At 40.3% G+C, this 19,232-nt stretch overlaps 1 protein-coding gene across 7 annotated transcripts in view; it reads right to left on the bottom strand.

Annotated features, from left to right (window-relative positions):
* DMC1 (DNA meiotic recombinase 1) overlaps positions 1 to 19,232 on the bottom strand; it is a 30,215-nt gene extending 10,983 nt beyond the window's left edge. For 2 of the 7 annotated variants that reach the window (XM_027879421.1, XM_027879419.1), the window contains exons 1-2: positions 1,719 to 1,802; positions 1,110 to 1,210 (exon numbers count right to left, since the gene is read on the bottom strand). The gene's annotated coding sequence lies outside the window, so the exon portion shown is untranslated. Of the gene's footprint in view, positions 1 to 1,104; positions 1,211 to 1,333; positions 1,491 to 1,718; positions 1,816 to 15,887; positions 16,044 to 19,138 lie in introns of those variants that run through there. The other 5 variants (XM_027879422.1, XM_027879426.1, XM_027879423.1 and 2 more) reach the window with 5 other exon arrangements.

Below are 19,232 nucleotides of genomic sequence, written 5' to 3'. Positions count from 1 at the left end.
TTGCTGAGTTTCAGAATGACCAATAAATGCTGAAGACATGCAAGTAATGCCTGTAAGGAGTATGCTTGCATAAAGAGAATAAAGGAAGGGTAATAAAAATCTGAGGCTTTTACTATGCAAAATCATATACAGAGAGCTCATTTTAAGTTTTTTCATGGTTAACTTGCCACATCTGCACTTCACCACTGTTTCACTGCCCTCTCTATGTGACTTCTTATAAGCAAGGCCTAGAACTGAAATAGGCACTTAGTGATAGCATGGTTAAACAGGAAGCAAAATATGACCTCCTTAAATTGTATGAATGCAAGAAAAATGAATACAAAGTAGTTCCTTAGAAATATGATCTTATAACCTGTAATCATTTTTGTGGGTTTGTAAATAGCTAAGTTGCTTCTGCTTTAATTGTGAGTTTTCCTTAGCTGTTCTAGCTATGGCTGATCGAAAGCTTTGTAAACCATCTCATCCAGATGTGTGTATATATTTATTTCCTCATCCTTTCTTACAGAATCCACGAATTGTAAGATTTGGGAGTCTAAAAGAGGTCAGGATAGTTCAGGCTAAATATCTGCAAAGAGCCTTTTTTTTTCAGCTTCTAAATGGATACTTAGGTATGCCTAATTTGCTTGCAAGAATCTTCTGTATACAGAGGCTGGGAAAGGGAGAAATAAAATACCAAAATTTTAGTATTATCTTCTGTTAATATTTAATGGAAATATTCTTATAAAATCAGTTGTTTCTGATAAGTTATATTTCATTTATATTTCAGAACCCTGACAATTATGGAATGAGAAATCATGCCTTTGCATAATTGCAGTAAAACATTAATTAAAAAATAAGAGATTTTTAAAAAATCCTTAACTTCAAATATTGAAGTAAGAAAAACAAGTAATGCAAAAGGTATTAAAACTATATTGCAATCCCCTTCTTCATTAGAAACATCCTCCTGAAATGCATATAATCCTGCACTTCAATAATGTTCAGCAGGTCATGGGATCGTTCTCCTACTCCCCATTCTGAGGCAACTGGCATCTCACAGCAGAAAAATGAGGCAGACCCAGACCTGTGCCTTCCTGCAGGCTACAAGGGAAACTTGAGAAATTATACCTCACCCTACTAAAAAATTTAGGTATGAACAAAATCCTCCTGCTCAGTGGAGGGTCCTCCTGCTGCTGGTGTGTTGGCACACTTGAAGGATTTCAGTCACCACAGCCTGCAACGAAGCACATAAAAGAGTGAAAGTTTGGAGACAAAAGTGCAACTGTATGAAGAAACACCAACAATCTTGTGCCACCTCAGGAGCCCAAGAGTGGTGATGAAGACCTGGATGCTGCACCCCTTCCAGGCTGCCGGTGTGACAGGGGCCTGGTCCCAGCAGTTGCCGGTGGGTTTTTGTACTGACAGAAAATGGCTGGAGCAGAGCTCGACCCCCTGGGCCAGGGGCAGGAGGCGATCTGACCTGCCCCAAGGGGCAACATGGTGTGATCTCACCTCTGTTGACTCAGGGGAATATGACTGATTAATCGCCTATCAACACACGGATTTATTCGTTTTTTCCTTGCCAGCTGCCTTCGTGTGGTATGTACATTTCTGTTCCCAAGGGGTGAGGCACCTCAGAATTTCCCTCCCCAGCGGACCACCGTAATTCCCCACGAAAATTACAACAATAATGAAATCCCAGCTCATGCCCGGGCAGCTCCGGGAGCAGGTGGGTACAGTACCCAGGGCGAAGGCTCCGAACTCCCCACAGCCTCCCGCCCTCCTCCTCCTCCTCCTCAGGGCACGGACCCACCGCCTTCCCGCCGCCGCCGAGAGGCGTGGCCGTGGCGGGGAGCCAGGAGGGCGGGCACGGGCTCCTGGCAGGAATGGGGGCCGTCCTTTCCCTCACTCCCGTCCGCGCTGAAATACATTTTAATCACTGTCTTTAATCACTGCATCATCTATGCTTTATGAAATACTATACTCGCTGTCTTTAAGGTATATCGCATTGCCCTTGTTTTACAGCTGGGAAAGGCAGCCTTAGGTAAAACCATGGAATGGCATTGCTTAGGAGGGTGTTCGATTCAACACGCTCTGCCTTTATTTTTCGAGGGTGCCACTCACGCATCTTCCTAAACAAGGCACACGGCGTTTTTGGATTGGATGCCCAAAACCCGTCAGAGAGCTGGAAAAGAAGTGACTTGCCTGGAGTCACAGGACAAGAAAATGAGGCTGAGTCACACACATGACTTAATCTGCCATTTTAAAAGGATGGAAAAGGTGCTTTTTAGGATATGATCACTTTGAGACATCTGCAGTCTTCCTCCAGGCAGTATGTGGAAAGCAATTACCCGTTTTAGCTTGCCTCTGGTAGCACAGTCAGTACAGGACTGCATGTCAAGGAGACATCCGTGGATTCCTGTGAGCAGGAGGAGTTCATGGCCGCCCCTTGTGTGGGTTTGAAATGGCAGAAGGGATGGGAGCAACATTCTCAGCCTGTTTCAAGGTGTTTGTGCACTCTTTGTCTGTGGGAGGTTAAGGGCACTTTTTCCAAGCCACTTCTTAGCCAAGTCAGGAAACCAAGCAACAAACCCCGTGGCCCTCAGCCATCATCAGCACACCATAGGAGTGCTCGAAGGGCCCCCATTTGAGACATCAAGCGATTTACATGAGTATCAAAAGTCTAATCCTGGGAGCCCTGAGGCTTTGTCTATACTGAGGAACCGGCTGGCATTGCTTTTGAAAACTGCATTATTCCACAAGAGCTATTCCAGAAGAGCACTTAGGCAGACAGGCCTTTAAAGGCGAATTCCTTCACAAAGTATGCTTTTATTCCAGGACAGAATGCACATGCAGAGAGTGACCCTTCTGGTCTTACTGAGCACCTCTGCTGCAGCTAATGCCGCTGTAAACAACCTTCCCTTCATTATCCTTTTAGTTTGGAAAATAGTTCTCAGAAAGGTCAGTGAATGCACAGAATCTGAAGATTATTTCCCACTCCACAATGCTACTTTGGGCAATAAATTCTATTCTACAGCTTCAAAATGTTGTATAGTCATTAACGGTTCATTTGGCTTCCAGCTGGTGTTGTGCAATAACCCAAAACACACCCCATCCCACACACCAGCCAAGTGAGTGGAGGTGTGCTGGAGTCTGCTCCTTCCCTTTTACATGTTCTGCTGCTGACCAGTGCATCTCTAGCTGGGAGTGAGGTGCTGGCAATGAGACACACCACTGTAATCTGCGTTTCCTCTCACACAGGATTTTGTAGCAGTTTGGACAAGATAAGACCCAAGTCAAACGATTAACATAAAAGTATTAAGCATCCAGAGCAGAGAAATCATGGGGGCTTTTTTGGTTTTGTTGTGTTTTGTTTGGGTTAGAGGTTTTGGGTTGTTGTGGTTTTTTGTTGGGTATTTTTTTTTTTTTTGATTACCTGGTTTTGATCCATATTTGTGTTGCTCAAAAGGACTAAAGTCAAATATAGGAGCTAATACCTTCTCTGAACTTTCAAGTTGGCAGTTTGCCTGTTCCTAACCAGGATAAAATAATACGATATCTGAACTCTTCCCAGAATTGCAGAATGCTTCCAGGCAATGGTGCAGCAATTTCTTCATATTCTGCAGCTCTCCCTTCTCTAGCAGCCATTGTTTCGATTTTTTCCCCTGTAAAGTTCAAAATGCATGTTGGGGGCGGGAGGTGGAGAGAGCAAGCAGAAGAGAGAAAGAATACTGAATATTTCAAAGACAATCCAAATATTAACAAGGCAAAAAAAATTTCTCATGTCTCTTACAAGAAAGGAATATACAGAGTAAATGGCAGCACCACTTTGGAAGTTATGTTAGCTCTTATATTCCCAAAACTACCCAAATCCAGCAATCATGATAGCCATGGAATGCTGTCTCACTTTATCTACTCCCCTAGTCACATCATAGTGAACAATCGCTGCTTCCAAAACATTCTGTGAGGAAGCACAGACACAGATTCCATCTTGGTCAGTCTCAGGGAAACACCACATTGTTTAAATGTGCCCCATGGAATTTATACTAAATCACACCGAACATAGCAACTTGCTCCTCTTTCTTCACACCTGAAAGCTCTTCTGAAAGCCCGTTAGCTAATGGGTTATACTAGCAAAAGTATACTAGACTAGCATAGTCTAAAAGCATACCAGCCTAGCAAAAGAGAAGAGTAGCAGAATTGAATTCAGGTTATCAGAACACAGTAGGATGAATCCACACAATTTTTTGTATTTATGCAATTCTTGCTTATCTTTCTGCCACTTCATGTCCAAATCCCTCATTTATCTGCAGTCTCTCTGGTACAGTTCCTTGAATTCCATGTCCATCTTGGGAATATGACTGAAATTCTTCCCGCATATACGTTGGGGTAGACTCTGAGATTTTACATGAAGGACACAACCCTGTCTATGTTGTCCTTCTCTTTGGTCAGATTTAAGATGAACTGCAAAAGCTATATGCATACAATGGGTCTCAGGGGGACTGGCAAAAATAAGAGATTAGCCAAGCTTCACCATTCAGACTGGAGTAACAGGAGAGCTCTGTTGTTAAAATAGAATTACTGGAAGAAATAGAGATGGTAGTGGGAGACTGAGTTATGTCTCTATTGCAGTCTTGAGATCCTTAGAAAAGCCTTTAAAAAGTACTCAATACTACAGTGTTGGGAATGATCCTGCATTAAAAAGACACAGATTTTGCTGCCTCTAATTTACTTTGAGTTAATCACTACGGACATGTTATAGGATTAGAGATCTCCCTTCTGTTTATCAAGATGTCCTGGCCAGACCATGGTTCAGAATTGCAGATATGGAGGAAATGATGAATTAGAGGGCTGTGCCCATCGATATTAAAGAGGTACCAGGTCAAGTCAGGAACACAGCAAATTATATGTGACCGGAGAATAAAAGATGCCAAAGATAACATTTATATCAAAACACCAACCAGAGAATTCAGGAATGGGTATTTTTCTAAATGAAAAGGAAATAATCTATATGTCATATATGTCAGCTGTAGAAACACAATAAGTCATAGCAGTCCAAGCACCATAAAATTCGCTATTTTAACAGAAGATTATGAAATTAGCAATTTTCTTAAAAAAAAAAAAAAAAAAAAAAAAAAAAAAAAAAAAAAAAAAAAAAAAAAAAAAAAAAAAAAAAAAAAAAAAAAAAAAAAAAAAAAAAAAAAAAAAAAAAAAAAAAAAAAAAAAAAAAAAAAAAAAAAAAAAAAAAAAAAAAAAAAAAAAAAAAAAAAAAGCAAACTAAGAAAAACAAGGCCACTTTTAAGCTTTGCAAAACCTAAGTCAAGTTAGAGGATTTATGGAGACATGCATCAATATATAACATACGGTCTATCAAAAAGACAAAGGATATAAGAAAAGCTGTCCCTTCTGAGAATGCACAAGGAGTTTTTTATTTAAGGTAAAAAAAGCAGACTAGTAATAGGAAAAAATAGAATTGAAAGGGACATCAAGAGATTATCTAGCTCAAAGCTGAATCAGATGTTTGTTTGCCTGGGGAGGCTGTGGGTTTTCTTTCATCTTTAGAGAAAGATTCAGACAATTTCGGTGCTTGGCTATCCTTGCCATTACCCTTGTTTTCTCCACTTCAATATGCCATGCAGTTTCATCTGTAAAAATATGCAGTATTCTTTGAGCTAAGCTCTAGTTTTAAAATTTCAGATAACTGACATTCTAATTCTTGCATTCATGTTTTTTATTACCCCAAAAAAGAAAAAACGCCAGCATGTACAGTTCTAAACGGTTCTAAAGAAAGAAATGTCCTAACCTGATGGATGATGTGGTAGTGTGTACAGCTTGCTCTTACTTTCTCATGACTTTTGAGGCTAAAACCCTTTAACCATGCAGCCCTGTAATACAGTAGTTTGCCATAACCTTTGTACTGAATTTGCAAGGCCTCGGGACTGAGGCTTGTCAGGTTTGCTTTTGTTTGAACTTCTCTTGACCCTTCTGTATTTTTTACTTGGTTAGCTGTGACAGCAGTTTCCATAACTAACAAGGTCTATGGCTAATTTGTTTTACTTCTGTTTATCTGTGTGTGGTACAGCCATCATTTTATATAAATAGAAGTAACAGTTATTCGGTGTTGAAAGAGAGTTAGGACTAGCACAGGCATGCAGTGTAGAGAAATACAGGCGTTATGCAATAGCAGGGGCCTTGAAAAGTGGGGATACAAGGTGGGCAGAGGAATACAGGGATGTAAATGTAACAGGTGAGGCACAGGCTTGGCCCTGCAGACAGGATGGCTATGAACAACTCACCAGTGATCAGTCAAAGAAATGCTGACATGGAGCTGGATTTAGGGGTAATAAAGAGAACAAAAAAAAATAACAGCTAACATATGTAATGGGCACCACATGCCATAAAATCAGATGTAGTGTGGTACTGCAGACCAATGAAGAGAGCTGTAAATGTGTGCTAGCAGGCATATAAAAAATGACACCAAGTGTATCCTAGAGCAAGGAAGGAGAAACCACCAACATGAAGATCATAGTCGCGCAGCAAAGGACTCCAGGTGCTGGCAACTCCCCATATCACCCACACACCAGAAAGAAACCACCAACCCTATGACTCACAGGAACAGTGGACAGATGAATGAAATACAAGGAAAAGAGGTAGAATCCAAGAAGTGCAGTGTGTTACCATTTTATAGAAGTACTCTAACTGCATTGTTATTCTTTCTGTAAGTTATATCTGGGTCAATAATCATCCAGATTTCAATTATCAAGATTTCATTTATACTAACAATAAATTTCTGACTTTATTATACATAAGGTGTGCTTCCTCTTTGACCACGAGCAAGCTGTTGAGTGTAGTATCATGTCACTATCTTGTGGCTGACATACTCACTTCGAATTTTCACTATTAGCTGATAAATTAGAGGAAATGCAAGGATTTCCTTCGGTAACAAACAGATCATTAGCAAAATGGGCAGACATGGATTAAGTGCATGTCCCAGCTAAAATTCAGTCCTTTAAAAATCTTATCACTGAGCATATTTCTGACCTATGCTAATAGTTATTTTAAAAATACATCTTCTTAAAGCAGCTTTTAAATGGTTAACATTTCTTTCTGCTTGAGAGGCTGGTGCTGTGACCTTCTACAGTCTATCAATCTCTGCACAAAAATTTCTACTGAAAAAAATGAAATGCAGTCAGTAAAATATATTAGTCTGAATCGTGAAATGTATACTTTCAGAAGTACAGGTCTTTTTTTAAATTGTGAGAGCTTTCTAAACAGCTGTTGCAAATTCCAAAATAACTGCTCTTGACTAACTCCACATACATAGATTTTTGTTTTGGAATAAGTGTACCTTGTTCTACTTCAGCTTAATATTAACTTCATGATAAACAGAAGTAACAGACTGATTACGAAATAAGACTGTCCAAATATATAGCTAAGTGGGAGTAGTAATTGCAGTTGCATATATCTTTTTTCATTTGAATTGACCTCCAAGATCACATAAAAGTAGGATGAAGAAAGAAACAGTAAATTTATTTGGTCTGAAACTTTTATCAGTCCTCAAATTTGGTGACAAGCTTGCATTTGAATTAAAGCTCAGTCACAGGCCTGGTTAAAGTTCACGGGTGAATATCTTCATTTCACTAAGTAAACCAGAAGAATTAGCTAAATATTCCTCTGCTCGCAGATTAAATAGGAAGCCATTCCCCCAAGGGAATGAAGTACATCACATGGCCAGTCTGGCACCAGGGCTAGGCCTGATCAGACTACAGAGCATGGCCAGGCTCCCACTCTGCTCTAACACCCTACATTCCAGCTCTCAGAGTCAGCCAGAGCTTTGCTTTAACCCAGCAGGGCGTTATGCTTTGCATTTTCCCTATTTGTATTCCCTCAGGTGCTTAACTCAACAATAAAGAAGAAAAGATGAGATCAGGCTGCTGGGAGATGGGGAAGAGAGACAGTGTTGGATCAGTTTTGCCATTTAGTGGACTGTCACCATCCCCTTAGAGGGATTTCTCTGGGACTGAACGCAAATACAGGGAGTAGATTTTGCCTGGTGGCAGCTGAACACAGTGCATGAGAGAACGTGAGAGCAGCAACAGAGGTTATTGCTCTGGCAGGAAGCTGAGTCAGAAAACTTGACTTAACTGCAATAACTCATCAGAAAGGGAGTTAAAACAAGAAAATTGCTCTCAGATTCATCTGCCATGCTGCAGAATGCAGGACTATGTGTGCAATCTTGACACCAAAGAAATTCTGACTCCTAATACAAATAAGTCGGAAGTACTACAAATACTGTCTTAATTGTTATGGCCAAAAGCACCAAAGCTTCTCTAACTTATTCCCACACCAGAATTGAAAACTATTTGAAAAAGACACGAAGCAAAGAAGCTTTGTCCATCAAGCATAAGACATCAGAGTTTTCAGTGTTACAGCTAAAAAAAGCATAAATCATTGAATGTTTTTTTTTTTCCCCTTTAATGCATTCCAGCTCACAGAAACTGAGTGCTTCTGTCTCAAATAGGGTGAATAATGACTTCGAGTACACTGCTGTGTTTTGTACTCAGGACAGCTTTTTCACTGGCATGCTTCAGAAAGAAGAATGCATTTAAAGCGCAGTTGATAGAAAACTTTAAATTTCTAGGTCACAGCGGAATTCACTGGTCACACTAAAAATGGCCTTTTACAGGAAAAAAACATTTTTAAATTCACATTTAGAAGAGGTTCAGCACTAGTATTTGAGACATTTCTTCATTTAAAAAAAAAGCGCCAAACTTTGAAGAGCCTCTACTTGAAAAATTAATCATTTTCACAGTGTTCCCACATTCCTTATGAGTTTGGAAAAGCTAAGGTTTTCTAGTTCAGCCTCTCAGTTTGTATCAGCTTTTCTTTTAAGCGAATCATATTTCAGAACTGAACATGCTCTTATTTGGCCAGTTTTCTTCTCTTGGCTTTGCCTGCTGCTTCCGCAAGTGAGTTTGTGTGTAAACTACAGAAAAAAAAACAATCTTGCTCCATTTGTATTCCACAAGTTTGTCAGGCTGGTGGCCAGAAGAGATCATAAGCAGTAAGTTTTTCAAATCCCAAAACTTGGATAGGTATTGAGGGCATCATCATATAGTTATTTTTACCTTATAATAATATTGAAAGGTCTCAGGAATTGTAATTGGCTTTAAAATACTGTGTTTCCTTGATTTTTCTACACATAGAACCTTAATTTTCAGTAATGATCGAGCTAATAATTTTTTCAATCTCGAACCTTTAAACTTCAGAGATTCATTAGTCTGATTATTCTTGTTTAATCCCTTGTTCTCCTTTCCTTTGATTACCATGGTTTCTTTATCAGCCTTACTGGAATTGAGTTTCTTTTTTAAACATTTCTTTGTCCATATCTGAAAAAAAAGGCTTTTAGTCTCTCCTCCTCATGTTTTTGCTGAATTGGTGATTATAAATGATGTATCTGTTCTTTGAAACTCTGTGCAGATGCACAACTCCCACTCAGTAACAACTCCCACTGGGGTTCAATATACCCCTGTACTTCCTACTGCAATCTTTCTTCCTGTTTTGTCTGTCCCTCACTGTTGTTTTTCCACTGGATTATTGAGGCACCACTTCCTGTTTTAACAGCCAGGCAATCCAAGACAGAGGAATAGGTCAGAGTTTCTTTTCTTATTTTACCAAATTTCCAAATTACCAAATTTCACACAGACCTCTCTTCTTAGGGCAATGAGTACCAGACAAGAAGGAAACCACACGACACTCAAATACTCCATTTCAAAATTATATTCAGTATTGAACTGTAGCCATGAGATGTTCCCAACTGACCAGCCACTATTCCCCACCCTCAACTATTACAATGCTTATGCAGCAAAAGCAAATTGGAGATAAGAATCTGAAGAGAGCAACAACAAACTTGCATCCCAGTCATTTGCAAGAAATGACTGAGTGGCCTTGAAGAACTCTCTCTAAAGTTAAAGCACCTGCAAATCGGCTCAGGAGTCTGAACTGTCTGGGTAGAGGACTCTTTTGGATGTTGCTTCAGGGGGAATTCAAGTATATTTGATAGGAGAAAAAAAAGGCAGGGAAGGAAATTCCAGATACAGGCACAATAAATATGTAGTGTATAGTTTGTCACCAACAATATATTGAAATTCCCCAAGAACAAACTGGTGAAGGAAGCCTGTTGAGAAGCAAACAAAGCTACAGTCTTCAGAACTGTCATAATTAAGAGACTAAAAATATATCCAAAGCACTAAGGTTTGGAAGCTGTATTTGCCCATAATTCAATGCAACAGAAGTTGTTTAATCTCTCTTAGAGGACCTGCTTCCAGCAAAAGGAGTAAAGTCCTCTCACCCATTCTTCTCAGTAAGACAAAAGGTTTTAAGGGGGCACAGGCGAGGGATCTTAGTGGCTTAGGGACAGAATCCATGCAGAAAAACTGACAAAAACTAAGATGTGCAAAGCAATCCTACTTCCACATTGCCTTTACATGAGCAACTGCCCTTAAGAATTTTTTGTTTGGTTGGTTGTTTTTTTTGTTTGTTTGTTTGTTTGTTTGTTTTGTATTGTAGGGCATATGTGGGTGCCAATAAGATCAGCTATGCCCGCTGGAGAGAGATAAATTAACTCCATCTATGACATCATCTCCTTCTCCAAACACTGTATCACCTCTCCAGAATGAGGTACTATTTTTAGTCTTCTACTTTCAAGCATATGTTGAGACTGCTTCCAAATGCTTTTCATTTTACTCTTTTCAAGCTTTGCATCTTGGGTGTGGAGCTCTGAAATATTAAATATCAGCAGTCCGTATTCCCTTTGCCTAGTACATGTCAGTGAATCCAAGGAGTACCTAAGGAAGTTATTTGCAGTAACTAGACACACAAAAGAACATGTGCACACAAGCAGCTGTGATGGGTTCCAGCTGTCTAGGATTGACAAACACATACACTCAAACAAACCTGCAAATTTTTAGTAAAAGAAATAGTATTTTACCTTTTTTACACCATTCTGTACCTGGAAAAGTCACTGGTTTGTATTTTACCTGTTTGGACTTGGAAGACTTTGCTTGTTTGATGAGGCTGGTACTTGCTAGAAGCTTCTCCACGTCTCAGTTTCTTCAAGAAAAATGAAAGGCAGAAAAAAATTCAGTAATTTACCACATTAGTAGGATTAATACCTTAATTGTCATGTATTCCCTTTAAAAAGTCTAGCCCATCTCCAAGTGAACTATAGCTGTTTCTAGGGCAAAATGTAGCAGCCACTAGTGCTAGCAGAACCACATTGCAGTCATGGGAAAAGGAGTAAAAACATCCTCTCCTGCTGAAATGGCAGGATAAATTTCAGGGTCATAGAAGGCAATTGTAGGCTTCCAAAATAGCAGTGACACCAGGGTAATGCCCTTATCTAGTAAAAAGGAACTGAAGGAACTACTTTATAAAACTCAGCCAAGTCAGCTGTCTCCAACAGAAACAATTTTGGAACATTTCTTCCCTCAAGATTTATTGACTCCATAAACTGCTCTAACAAAATTAACAAAGCACAACACACTTGTGTGTTTCAGTCTGTGGATCTGGGTAAAAAATGGTTGTAACATCACATGGTTACTGTATTTTTCTAAGCCAATTTTATAAGCAAACTAATCTCTCCCAAATATCCCCTCCCATAATTCCTCGGTGAAATATGTTTTCCTTTTGCCACTCCACAGTGACAAAGCAGCACTGGTAAGGGGGGTTTTCTACCCCCCCCCCCCCCCCCATGTCAAGACCATGACTGTGGCAGGAGGACTGTGACTGGCAGCATGGCAGTATCACTGTGATTATACTTAAATAGAAGCGAAGACAGGGATTCCAAAGAATAAAAAGTTACCTGGATCCTAACAGCATTGCTCTAATAATGTCTATTAAAACAAAAAATAAACCAAGCTCGATTTAGCTTGGTCAAGAGAAGTGGAAGATGTTGCTTCCACTTGTTGACAGATGTGACAGCACAAACTTTCATTACAAAATTGTCTAGAAATTAGCAAGTTGCAAACTGAGTAAATTGTGTTATGCCGAGAGAAGTCATCTGCAGAGTGAGTAAATACAGAAGAAAATATTTGCTACACATAATTTCAAACTTTAAGGAGAATAATCTCCTGACAGCTTGTTTTCAAAGGTTATAGATTTTAACAGAACAGACAGCCTTGTGAGTGATCACCTGTTTTTTCTCCCCACCCCACCTTCCCTACTCACTTACATGTACAATACCAGAAAACCACAAAGTGCTGAACAATATTGGCATTGTTCTTAACTTCAGTTTAAGAGCAATATAATTCAGTTTATTTCCAAAGCATTTGTAGAGAAATAAATTACTGACTCTATCAGCACTGGCTTTGAATATCTCACTGGCTTCTGTATCCAGTTCAGTGTTTCCAGCCTCTGATTCAATGCAGCCTCTGTTTACATTTACCCACTACCATTCTTTCCACCATTCATATTTTTCCCATGCCATTTTGACCAACTATCCTTCTCTTGGTTTTTTTATTTTCTTCTCCCTTACTTTCTTTTCTCTTTATGCTTAGAACCTTTCCTTTCTTTGTGTGACAAGCAAGCGTTATTTCCTTTCTCCTAAACCACTAACAAAAATCATGTCTAAAGATCCAGTGAATTTCTATTAGACATTTCAAAGTAATTTGCTATTCTCTATCCAAGTATAGTGGTAATCCTGTTGCATTATAGTCCATCATCTAGGTCATCCAGGTCCCAAGAAATCAAACCAGAAATTAAATTAGATGCTCATAATTAAAAAGCAAAGCTTAAGTGCCAGGCACCTGCAGTTCCGATTGCCTGCAAGATAAATGCTTATTATGGAGCATTTTGGACAGTGTCACTACTTATCTAGGTGACTAAATATCAGATTTGGATATTTGTTTTGGATGCTGCAATCCTCATTTTTTACGGACTATCCCTATGTTTTTTAATGATTATCCCCATTTGCAGCCCATCGCACACTGGCTCACCTGTCTCAATTTCCATTACAAGCTTTCCTGTGTTCCACACAAGGTTTGACATCCTGACACAATCCCTGACAACAAGTTATCACTACCAGTTGTTTAATCTTGGAACTGAAGTAGCACATTACTTCAGCAGTAAATGAATGAATGAATTGTGAGAACAGCCTGTCTGCTGACCCATGAAAACAATTTTGCTTTCTTTCAGGCTGACAAGATTTAAATCTTCGGAGACTCAGATTTTCATCTGCTTTTATTTCCAAAATGAATCAAATTACACAGATGTGTGAGCTGGGAGCCACTTTCTAAATATGACATGCCTTCCCTCCCATTAAAAAGATGAGATTCTTTACAATATTTAAGCACTTGGTGCATAATCAAAGTTAAGTATTAATTTCCCTATACCACATTCTTATCTTACTTCTTTTCTAAAGGAAATTGTCTGCTCTATCTTGGACCTTGGCTGGAGGGCACAATATAGACAGCAAGTGTTGTCTGGGGAAATGATGACCTTCAGTGAGCAAAAATCCCTGAACAGTAAGTGAAGTTCAAAAGGTGCTTGTGGGGCATATGTTTGAAACTAAGATGAATAAACACCTGCTGAGGACTTCAAGAAATTCTTTCTGAATGGTTAAGGAACTACTCCTGTTTCATGTCCTCTGACAAATTATTGATTAAAAAAAAACCCTTCCAAACTGATAAACTTGTGAATAGTAGGAACAAGATGAAGTAGATTTAGTGCAGGTAGCTCAGTGTACAGCTGCAGGGGGAGCTGCAGGTTGAGCTCTGGGTGGTGAGAGCCCCTGTCAAGAGGCCATGAACTGGCTGACCCTTTGCACAGCAAAGTGCCTGGGGACCTGTGGCCCATCCAGGTGACCGGACACTTGGAGACATGGCAGGAGCCGATGACTCCAGACTTTTCTGTGAAGACTGTGAGGGCATAAAAACCCAGGGCTTCCTTTGTTCGGGGTCCCTCCTTGGAGGCACCACACTCAAGCTGTCATTCTGTTATTGCATGAAGATTAAATTATTTTAAGGATCCAGATGTCTGAGCCTCTGCTATGGGAAACTCCGGCTTTAGCCAGTAAGGAAAACTGGTCTGACTGTGTGAGTGTGGGATGTGTGGGGAGTGAGGCGAGGCACCCCTTGACTCCTTGGAGCTGCCGGCTGCAAAAGGGCTTTGGTCTGAGTGTGACTGACAGAGTAGGTTCTGAATGGTCAGACTGGAAAGTTTCCTTAAGAATAATGACTCCTTCTAATGAAAGCCTTAGCTTCTGTGACACATCCACTTGCTGGCTGCACATATTTGTGAATATATTTTTATCCTGCATTCTTGTGCAGAGTGCTTACCAGTCTTCTCTGGACTGCTTGTCATCTTAAAAGAATCTGGGGAAGGGAGGCAGAGTGAAAAACACAGTTCCTAAGTTTAGAATCCAAGACTTAGTTTATGTTTTATTTTAAGTTTATGCAGAGAGAGCGCCCTCCATCAAGGCTCATTTTGCTTGGGCATTGAATACAAATTCAAAATTTATATTTTCAGAGTTTGCTTTCCCTTGTGAATTAATGAAGATCCTACTTTACTGCTGCTGAACACACTGACAAGGTACAGCTACTTACATGACAACTGTTGAGCTATCAAGACCACCTTCTACCTGATCCTAGTATGTCTCATATTTGCATCCCTTGCTATGCCAGGGAACAACCCAGAATTAAGACAGAAAAAGAAAACCAACCAGATCTCCCATTTACTGCTGTAAATACTACTTTACCTGGCCTTCCCAGGCTTCATAGGAATGGGTTCTAAATTGCTGTCCCTTGGGTGGTGCAGACCATTGGTGACCAGTCATCTGCATTCCTCAAAAGCCTGAAAAAAAAGCATACTTTGCATACAACATCATGGCTTCATTTACACTTTCTCTGCCTCTTAGAGCAGAGGATATGTATTTTACACATTGGTACATATAAGAAAAGGCCCGAATAAACAAATGTAAACATGTAAAATGTGTATGTGTGAATTCAGGAAAGGAGGGCAGGAACTGGATTTGAAAGAGAAGGGGTAACTCTGCAGGCTACTGCTTGCAGGAGCTGCATTTCCTACAAGGAGCAAAACTGTTCTCAACTATCATCCATTCTGAAATTGCATTACAAAGCTGTGTTTTGGACTCATCAGCACTGAAACATGATCTTGGGAAACCAGCACAGAAGCAGATATACAAGGCTTGACTCAGCAATGAAGAGAAAAAAATAGGGTTTAAGGAAAAAAAAAGGCAACTCTAAATACTTTTCAGTTAAGAGATCACGGACACATTGTTCTTTTGAATAACAAAAACTACATTTCAGCCAAAGCAATGATTGCAGCTTTGAAGAGCCAATAATTAAGGAAAGAAGTATATGATTTGGTAAAAAAGAAACGATGAAAACATTTCGCCTTCCCCCTTTCTTTAAAGGTCATGCTAGCAAAATAGAAGAATCAGATAGACTGTTAGTGCAGATATTTAGAACTTTTAGGAGACAATAAAAGCCAGCTGTGAAAAGTGAAAGAAAATTAAAAACCCAGGAATAAGTAACTAAAAGAGAGAAGGCAGAGGCAAAGAAGGAGAAGGCATATCTGTTGGGTGATAGAGGGCAGATGAGAGTGACTAGAAGTCAAACCTGTGCTTTACTCCATTTTATTATTTTACCTAGGTCACTAAGAGCTTTACTGTCCAGAAGACAAAGACATGAACTTTCCTGACTGTCACTGAGGGATTCAATGCAGGGATACTATCTGTGACACTTCATTATTCCCAAAGTTACAGTACGACTAATAGTTGGACATTAGGATTCCTGCAATAATTAATAGATGCCTGCACAGCACTCCAAAATTCTATGTTTATAGGATAAGTATTAATTTCAGATTACTCCTGTGGGGATGGGTTTCTCCACTTCTTTTTGCTGTCCTCGTGTTTCTTTCACCTACCCGTAAGCACTGGAATGAGAGCCTCCTGGTGGTGGAATCGGCGGCAGTCAAGCAGAAGGAAAGCAGAAAGCACAGTTCATTACAAAGCGGTGAAATGGCCGTTGTTTTATCTCTTGAGTTGGCTGTAATGAAAAGAAGAAACGGAGAGAAAAAGATGTGTCTGCTGTTTCAATAAAATGTAGGTGATGTATATCTAGGATATACATCATAGACTTAGTATCTAGAAAACCAAAAGAAGGTATTAAATGCAGAACACTGAGGCAACAGGAATTACCTCACTACTGAAAAATTTATTTGGGCAGGGAATTAATTTCAATATGCCAAAAAAAATTAATTTTATAGGTTTCAAAATCAGTCTCATTTAGCCCACCAGGCAAGGTAGCAAGTTTCAAGCAGCAATAATTACAACAAATATTCTTTTTCACATCAGAGTAAGCCTAGAGTAAGCCTACTGAACTCACCAGTCTGGGGGGTTTCCCTAAAATTATTGATATAACAGAGAACAATAATAATCCCACAGTGTATACAAAAAAAGGCAAGAGAAACACTATGGAGTTAAAAGCAGCTCTGAGACCACCTAAGCTGTAGATTCTCTATCGCTTGTGGACCAAAAAAGCCAAAGAAGATGCTCCAAATTAGGCTACCAAGAACAGCTTGGGTCTATTCCAAAATTTCCACATTGCCATGTGCTGCAGCCCTATCTTCATCCTGTCAATCTCCCAGCCTTCCACCAGCGTTCCCAAAGATGTCTTTATGAGAGCATACACAGCTTCCTTGCACAGTGACTGTGATATGCAGTTTCTTCGCCATTTAATGAGCTTTTGCCAGAACTAAGTGATCTCCAGTTACCGTCCCAGCAGAGAGTGTGTGTGCTAGGCATTCACTTCCCCACAAAGCAACAGGCACAAAAGGATGCACAGTGCCGTGCCACAATGCTTTTAACATCATTCAAAATCATACATCAAACTACCCGCTGACAGGAGAACAATGGCGATACATCGAGAGGCAGTGCTTGAAACAGCAATGGTCAACTCTTGTCTCAGTATCTACCTGATGTGACCAGAGAAACAACTATGAAAAGCTGCTGCCAGAATAGCCCAGGAGGTTAGTGCAGCGAGGAAATTCCACAGCATTTTTCAAGGAAATGGAGTCTGGCAAGAAATGAAACTCAGTAAAGCCATGCCAAAGAAGAAAGATTCCTTAAGCAAATCACAGTGGAATTCAGACACTGAACCTCTTTCTCTCAGTCTCCGGGAGAAGCTTTCGGAACTCTCGTTCACAAGCCCTACCAACTGTGAGACTATTCACGCAGGTATTACCCACCATGCACACAGCCATCAGGCACACACAGAAGGAAGCATTCACCCCATGTGCCAAAGTGGTGGGGTTGGGCTGCCCGGCCTTTTCTGAGTCTCTGCTCCAGAGAAAGAGGCTGTCAGGGAATCATGAGGAGACCCTGGACACATGAGACAGTTTAGTTTTACAGTAACTGTAATGTATTACTTCAGTAGTCATCCTGCTCAGTGCAAGGAGAACTCAGGCAACAAGTGGGCTGAAACATAGAGGTTTCTTCTAGCGAGGTAAACCTTACTCCCCCTGTGTTATTGGCAGGGCATGTCTTGACCAGAGCTTCTTGACATTTGTCGTTTCTCCCCCTCCCGCCCCCGCAATAAGAAACCCCTTAAGTATTTACAAAGGAAACATATGTGCCTTTGTCTTTGAATATCTCAGGGAGATGCATCTCTCACCTGGAACTCTTCAGGTCTGAGTATTTGTTTGGAAACTCAGAAATTTTCAGTGCATATAACAAATGGAAAAAACCGAAAGTGAGTGTTAAGATCTCAATCCCTCACAATCCTGTGTGGTCTTTGGCTCTTAAAAGCACTCAGGATAGCTGCATTTTTTTCCAGTTCAAATTTCTAATTCCACATCCCCTCAGCTTTTCTTCCAAGGTTCTTGCCCTCATTTATCTGGACTTTCATCTTTCTTATCCAATGTATGCACACATATATGGGCATTAAATGCTGATAGAATCCATGACTACTTCAGAAGGACCTTGCTCAGAATGGCAAGTTTTTATTCTACTTCTAAGGGTGTTGGTTCCCCCGCCCCTCCCCCAATATAATCGCTTCTCTTATTGCAAAAATCACTGATTTCCAGTGCACAGACTCTGGTACACTGGGTCAGAAGGCCACTGTTTTTATAATATGTACTGCAAGAAACAGACATTGCTTAACTGGACTACCAGAAGATAGTGCAGCACCAGAGATTTTTCTTGTCTCTAGACACCGGGTTTAATTGTGCTATCTTTCCAATTTTCATTCCGAGCGAGTCATTTTCTGGTTCACTTCAGGCAGGGTGCCAATTAAGCACTCTGAGAATGAAAGACTGTTAGATATTTTTTTTTCCTGGAGTATTAATACATGCACAAACCAAAGTAAAAGGTTGGTGATTTTCTTCGTTTCTCCTCCTTTTATCTCCCTGCCCCCCCCCTTTTTCCCCCCCTTCTTTTCTTTATTGTTCCCTTTTAACTAAAGTCAGCATCTTAGTATCTCATTAATCTAAAATTCTCAGGAAAGCCCCAGGAAGTCCTCAACAGAAGCTTTTCTAACAATGAAGCAAGTAAATTCAGATTACTAAATTCTAACATATCAGAGAATTATTTTATGATTTAGGAATGGCATTTTGACCCTGCAGTATAAAAAGTATCTGTGATATCTGCTACATACCCCTGCAGTTCATTTAAAGTATTATCCAAACCAACTGCCACAGCCACCTCCCATGGAATACAAGCCAGCAAGTAACACAATAAAACTAAATGTATTCCATCATGTGCTGAAAGGGAGGACTTTGCAATGCGTGCAGGAAATCAGGACGCTAGGACTGCTTCAGAGAAAGGCATGTGAGGAGCTGCTGCTGTGAAGTCCCTGTGCCTGGAGGTGTGTAAGAAAAGACTGGACGTGGCACTTGGTGCCATGGTCTAGTTGACACAATGGAGTTCGGTCATGGGCTGGACTCGATGATCTCAGAGGTCTTCTTCAACCTAGTGATTTTATAGTTCTGTGAGGTCCTTCCCTCTCCCAGCTCCTCACCCATTATCCCCCGAACCCACGCAGTCCATGACTCCAGACCTCCTCCGCTTTTTCTCCCATGTTCCCAAGCAAGGAGGGGTTCTCTGCCCAATGGCGTATAGGTATTTATCTGAAAAACAAACCACCCAAAACAATTTTAAAAAGTCTTCCAACCGACTCAAGCGTTTTCGGGAGGGGGTGCTAGGGAAAGCGCGGATAGCTCATCTCAACTTTGAAACG

The sequence above is a fragment of the Empidonax traillii genome, unplaced genomic scaffold, assembly GCF_003031625.1.
Source record: "Empidonax traillii isolate 1590-97213 ecotype Southwest subspecies unplaced genomic scaffold, ASM303162v1 scaffold55:size2822071, whole genome shotgun sequence".
Lineage (NCBI taxonomy): Eukaryota > Metazoa > Chordata > Aves > Passeriformes > Tyrannidae > Empidonax > Empidonax traillii.
The sequence above is the reverse complement of the archived record's forward strand: the minus strand, read 5'-3'. Positions and strand labels throughout refer to the sequence as shown.